Consider the following 6,262-nt stretch of genomic DNA (forward strand, 5'->3'; position numbering starts at 1 on the left):
CTCAGCCCTTTTATTTTTTTTAGTTTTGAGACAGAGTCTCACTAAGTCACTAAGTTTCCCAGGCTGGACTCAACTTGATCTTCCTACCTTAGCCTCCCAGAGTGCTGGGATGACAGGCAGCAGCCACCACACCCTATTTATTATTAGTCTCTTGGAGCTCGTTCAGAATGAGACGCTCTAGGCACTCATATCCCATTCTGGAGTCATTAGCATGTAAACAGTATTCAAAACTATGACACTGGATAAACTCTGCTGGGAAGCAAGTGTTAATGAGATACTATGTAAGGCACCATCCTAAATGCTGTACAAGTATATATACTGTGCAGCTCATAATGGGAAAAGTTTTCAAGTAGCAATAATCGTGCCTCAGATAAACCTCATTGGCTACAATACCTCCACTGCGCAAAGCTCTGCAGCTTAATAATGGAGTTGTGTCCTAGTAAGTCCACTGTAAGTTAAAAATATCTTAAATCAAAAATACATGTAAGGGGCCGGGGATTTAGCTCAGTGGTTCCACCGCCTGCCTCACAAGCACAAGGACCCGCTTTTGATCCCCGGTACAAAACAAAACAAAACAAAAAAACATTTAAAACTGGGCATGATGGGGAGTATCTGTAATCCCAACACCTCTGAGAGGCTGAGGCAGAAGGGTCACAAGTTTGGGCAACTTAGTGACACTCTGTCTCCAAATAAAAAACTAAAAATGGGCTGAGGATGCAGCTCAGTGAGAAGGCCCTGGGTTCAATCCCTAAGATTCCCTACTCCCAAAGAATTTAATATATGTAACCTACCAAATATCCTGGCTTAGCTAACCTTACACACACTCACAACACTAACATAGGCCTACAACTCCACAAAATCATCAACCATAAACCTGTTTTATAATAAAGGGTCAGATATCTGCACACTAGGGAATATCAGTTATTTACCCTAAAGACCACATGGCAGACTGGAGCTGCCCAACATCTCAGGTCACTGACATACACATATTGCTAGACTGAGAGAAGATCAAAATTCAAACTATCATCATGTACTGCTTCACACCATCATGAAGGTGAAAAATCATAAATTGAACTATGGTAAGTCAAGGACCATCTACATTATTTGACATAATCCTTACAAAAACTCAATAAAGTAATTCCACCCTAACCCTCATTTTGCAGTGCTTTGCCTAAGGTGCTGCAATTAAGAATTGCTGGAGCTGGGCTTGGAACAGTTCAACTCTCACACACCTACCTCCTGACTGTCAAGTTCAAAGAGCTAAAGCTTCATGCCCTGGTACAGGCACCTTCCTAGACTGGAAAGGCTACAGCAGGGTACTTGCATGGCTATGTTTCCAAAATATTGCAAAGGTAAAATGGTTTCATCACAATCCATTAAGAGCCACTTCTCTTCCTGTCTTCTGCAACTACTCCTCATGCAGGATTGCAGTGGAATATTCACCTGTGGATATTTTGGGGACCCTGATAAGGGGTGGTTGAGTTGAAGATACCTTGAGTTTTAGTTGGTTTAGACATAGTGGGGCTGTGGTCCATGGTCACTGCTGCAGAGGATTATTACTAGCCATTGTAGTGTGGAAATAGTTTCCAAGAATATTCTTTCTGCTCACTGTACCAATGAAACTTTCATGGGTGACAGGGCCCAGAAAGATTTCTAGGTTCTTGTGCATGATCAACAAAGAAATGAATGTGGTACGCGACAGTAAGGAAAAAAGCAGCAAAGTCTAATCAAGTTGAAATAGCTAATGATATGCTCAGAGGGAGCAGGCTTGTGCTCAAGGGTGCTGGGTTTAAGAATTTAAAATGTTGTGCCAGGTCTAGGGTGCCTCTCATGGAATCTTTCAGAGCACAATCGACAATGTGATTGACAGGGTGCTGAATCACATCAGCTGTATCTAGCACACATGTCTTCTCTCTTAAGTCATTCTGTTATGACTGGATGTATGGAATGCAGTCCATATGCATGAACCTTCAATGAGCTCCAAGTGAAGGAAGGTTACTGTAGGTCATGCAAAAGGATCGGGCATGCATCTGTTTTATCTCTACCTCCAGCTAGTAAGCCTTGGGACAGAGGTCGAGGGGTTGGCCCTTGGGCAGTGCCCAGGCTCAGGTAAGTGAAGGGGAGTGCTCCATCAGCTCCAGTTGTATCTACATCAGAAAAGCACTGTGACATGATGGGGCACAGCCATCCATAAGCATCAATGTTCGATATGAATGTGTCCTATAGTGCCCAGGACAACAAGTGTGTGTGCAGTGGAGGAGAAATAAAGGTTGACAATAATGGAGCCTATAGTTAGTCCGTGGAAAATTCCGTCAGTCATTGGATGTGTAAAATTATAAGGGGAAAAACTGCCAGCTGGTGGAAATAGAAGCTCTTGTACGTCAGGAAGTTTTGTTGTTTTTATTGTTGTTGTTGTTTGTTTTTGTTTGGTTGCTTGTTTGTTTGTTTTTGTTTTTTTGGTGGTACTGGGGATTGAATTTAGGGCCATCAAACGGAGCTACAATCCCAACTCTTTTTAAATTTTAAATTTTGAGAACTTAGGCTCTCCCTAAGGTGCTAAATTGCTCAGGCTGGGCTCCAACTTGCATTCCTCTTGCCTTAATCTTTCTTCTTTGGTGGAAATTGTATAAGACAGAATTAGTCAGCAATTCTAACATTACCACAATCACAAATTAGTCTGTGATGCAACATGCATGCCATTTCCCACAATAACTCTCCAATTCTCTGACACCAAGTGAGTGCTCAACAATTCAGGTCAATTCTGACACTAAGTTAAGATTTAATCAGAGTTAAGAATGACCCTTCACAGTCCCACAAGACTGTCCCAATTCCAACACTAGGTGCAAACACCTGCACTTTTGCTCGGGTTCCCATGATGCTGTTCTCAGGTTCCACAATTCACTGGGACAACTCAAAAGGACTTTGGAAAGTGTTATACTTACAGGTGTAGTTTTATTGTAAATTATACATATCAATAGTAAGATGAAGAGATACAGAGTGTAAGGTCTGGAGAGGGTCCCAGCACAGGAATTTCTTTCTCCAAGGAGTCAGGGTGTACCACCTTTCCGGCATGTGGATCTGTTCAGCAACGTGGAAGTGCTCACGTCTCAAATCTCTTTCTTCTAGAGTTGGTATAACCTAATCTCCATCCCTTCTTGCTACCCTGGAGGTCAGAGAGTGAGGCTGAAAGTTTCCAATTTCTAGTCATGTATTTGATCTTTTAGATGACCAGCCCCCACTACTTTGGAACCCACACTGAGTCACCTCCTTAACATAAATCCTGGGCCTAAAGGAGCTCCTAAAGAACAAAAAAGTCCTCTCTATTGCTTTAGAAATTTCCAAGAATTATAGAAGTTCTGTGCCAGAAACTTACAATTTGGAGGACTTCTTTAAGGAAAAGAGTATTAGATTATGAACACAAAATTATGCCTGACAGTAAATGTTCATTGTGAGAAAAGAAATTATAATATCATCCCTGTGGCCAATCAAAATTTGTTCTCTGTAGTTGATACAAAAATTTTCTATTTGCTTCACACATTATTATTGGTATGTCATACAAATTGTTAAGATTGCTGTTGACTTTGGGAAAGCCTCTATCTCACACTGTGTTTTTCTTCTTTTATAGCAATCTGTTCTTACTTTGTGGATTCACCATCTTCCATAAGGATACTAATAATATGACTCTTAAATTTGTATATTTAGCCTTTTGGCTTATTTCCCCCAAGTTATCTGTACTTGGGCAAATACTTTTGTTGCTACTGTTGCTAGTTTATCTTGCCCTTTACAAACTCCTTAAATGTCTGCTCATCTTTGGTTGTTTACTCATACTTGAGAATGAGGGGAGGGAAGAGCCCACTGTGACTTCTAAATGGGAAGGGCGTGAGAGTTATGTTACTAAAAGTACTTTTTCATAATGAACAGAGAGGGATGCAACCATTTTATGCATTGAAAACCAAGCATAAAAGACAGTTCTAATTTATTCAGTTTATTTAGTTCAAACTTCTTGCGAGGGTCTAGGGAAGATCCTGGTAGTAGACCCTCTCCAAACAGGATGAATAGGTCGATTGTTCAAGTTACAGCTCTTTAGCTCACCTCTGCAGGTGATGAGGATGGTGTTGCCAAAAACAATAAAAACACCAAAATAAACAACTTCCATAATCATTTGTCTCAAAGAACCATCACTTTTTAAGGACACCCTTCCAAAGGATCTGTTTTGCCATCTTTCTTGCAGTGTGTAAAAGTAAATCTCAGAGGAAGTTCTGTCTCTGGAGTTTTCCTATGGGCTGTCCAAGGCCCTCAGCTATAATGCCCTTCCTCTTCCATGCTCACAGCTCAATAAACACTCCCAACCCGCATCTCACAAGAGTGTGAGGAAGGTGCAAAGATGTGACAAATAGCAATGCCACATTTTAAAATTTTTTAAATTGGGTCAGTCACAGATCTGAATAACACTGAAACACAGATGCTTTCAATTTTTTTCTTCCTGACAACAAGGTCTAATTATAAGCTGCAAGAACAACTAACTCAGAAGTGTGCATCTATTTAAAATATGAACATCATCTTGGACAGGTGGATTTTGCCTTGACTTTATGGTCCCAGGTCATAGTGGGGTTAGTCACCAGTTGGATACAGAAACACAGTTCTGAGCTCTTCGAATTTGCAGCTTGCAATATGCAGAAAAAGGCGAGGGTGTTCCTCCACCACTCCAACAGAAAGGCAAGGTCAAATGGTTCTACCTAATCTCACCCTGGCAAGAACGTAAAGATTTCCTTTTGAGCACCATAACCTCACTAAGAAGCCATATCATCTCACCTTATGTTCTGGGGTTTGTAAAGGTTGGTGTTACTAGCATGCAAAGGATCCCCATCAAACGGGAATGCAAAGTTGGCCAAAGCCTCCTGGGCCAAAGAGATGTTTCACAACCAGACTAAGGAGCAGCTGAATTTTGCAGGCAGTTGCTGGTCCAGCCCAGACAGGAGCATGGGAGACAGCTGGCCACTGAAGCAGTTGTTCCCACTTTATAGTTCCTCTTTCCTCCAACTCGCCCTCCCCTGCATTCCCCCACTTCGTGTTTCTCCACATCTTCCTCTTCTGTGGTCCTGGCAAGTGGCACCCCTACGCTGTGGTCACTTATCTGGTCTCTGTGTTCAGGAAAGCCTGCAAGTTTGCAAACCAAACATTCTGCCTGGAACAGTATTTCTAGCCTCTGTGGGTAGGTGTCTTGTGTCTATAGATGGGGATGAAACTAACAGGTATTAAAAGAGTATGGTAAAGGGAGGAATTGTTGCTTTTCTCTTTAAAGATTTCCTGATTTCTGGGCTGGGGATGCAAACTGATGGCAGAGTGCTTGCCTAGCAGGCACAAGGCCTGGGTTCAATCCCCATCACCACACACACACACACACACACACACACACACACTCAGACACATACAAAGACAACTCTTCAATTCACACACACACAAAGATTCTCTCCTATCATCAACTTTTCAATTAATTAACCAATCTCTATGTCATATAAGAGATCTACTATATTTTGACTAGTCACAATTCCTTGAGTACCTATGCGTACCTACCATGTGTCAGTACTGTCTTAAGTGCTTTTCATTATTTCTGTTCCTTTTGTCTTTCTTGTGAGGAGCACACACCTGTATCTGCATGATGTAAAGCAAATGAGGTTCCCAGAGGTTGTTACCTCACTCAAGATAACCCTGTATATAAATAATGGAGCATGAGTCTTTCGGTAAAAGACTGAGAAGAGACTATGTGCAGGGTCAGACCAAGGGGCTACTCAGAAAAGTCTTTTTGATGGTGGCACAGAAAAGGCCTTGGAGGAGACCTGCTGGCAATTCCTTAGTTCCTAGCCTGCCACATTCTTATCTACCTACATGTCCCCAGTGGGTGGCCAACATTTAGTAGGTGTTTATTATTTGCCAAGTACCATGCTGGACACTTGACATTTTTGTCTCATATGCTCTTTTTACACTGTTAAGTGACAGTTATTATCTCCATTTTTTTACGAGGAAACTGATGTTGTATCTGTGTAACTTCCCCAAGGTCAAACAGCCAGTGAATGGTACAGTCATGATTGGAAGCCAGTGTGGAGAAATTCCAGAGCCTGCTCCAGTGACCTGTAGGAATCAGAACGTGTTCCCCTTGAAGCTACTCCCATGGTCCCTTCAAGCTTCAGGAGAAATCCTTTGGTGATTAAGTATAAGAAAATTGCCTCTGAAGAGGCTCTGTGCTGCTGCCGTGTAGGCCTTC

At 41.9% G+C, this 6,262-nt stretch overlaps 1 non-coding gene across 1 annotated transcript; it reads right to left on the reverse strand.

The window, feature by feature from the left end:
* Nucleotides 1-274: 274 nt before the first annotated feature.
* Nucleotides 275-410, reverse strand: LOC117286392. Its single transcript, XR_004517571.1, has one exon. It is a non-coding gene; the product is annotated as a U4 spliceosomal RNA (small nuclear RNA).
* Nucleotides 411-6,262: the final 5,852 nt, after the last annotated feature.

The sequence above is a fragment of the Fukomys damarensis genome, unplaced genomic scaffold (genome assembly GCF_012274545.1).
Source record: "Fukomys damarensis isolate Sample0158 unplaced genomic scaffold, DMR_v1.0_HiC HiC_scaffold_16, whole genome shotgun sequence".
NCBI lineage: Eukaryota > Metazoa > Chordata > Mammalia > Rodentia > Bathyergidae > Fukomys > Fukomys damarensis.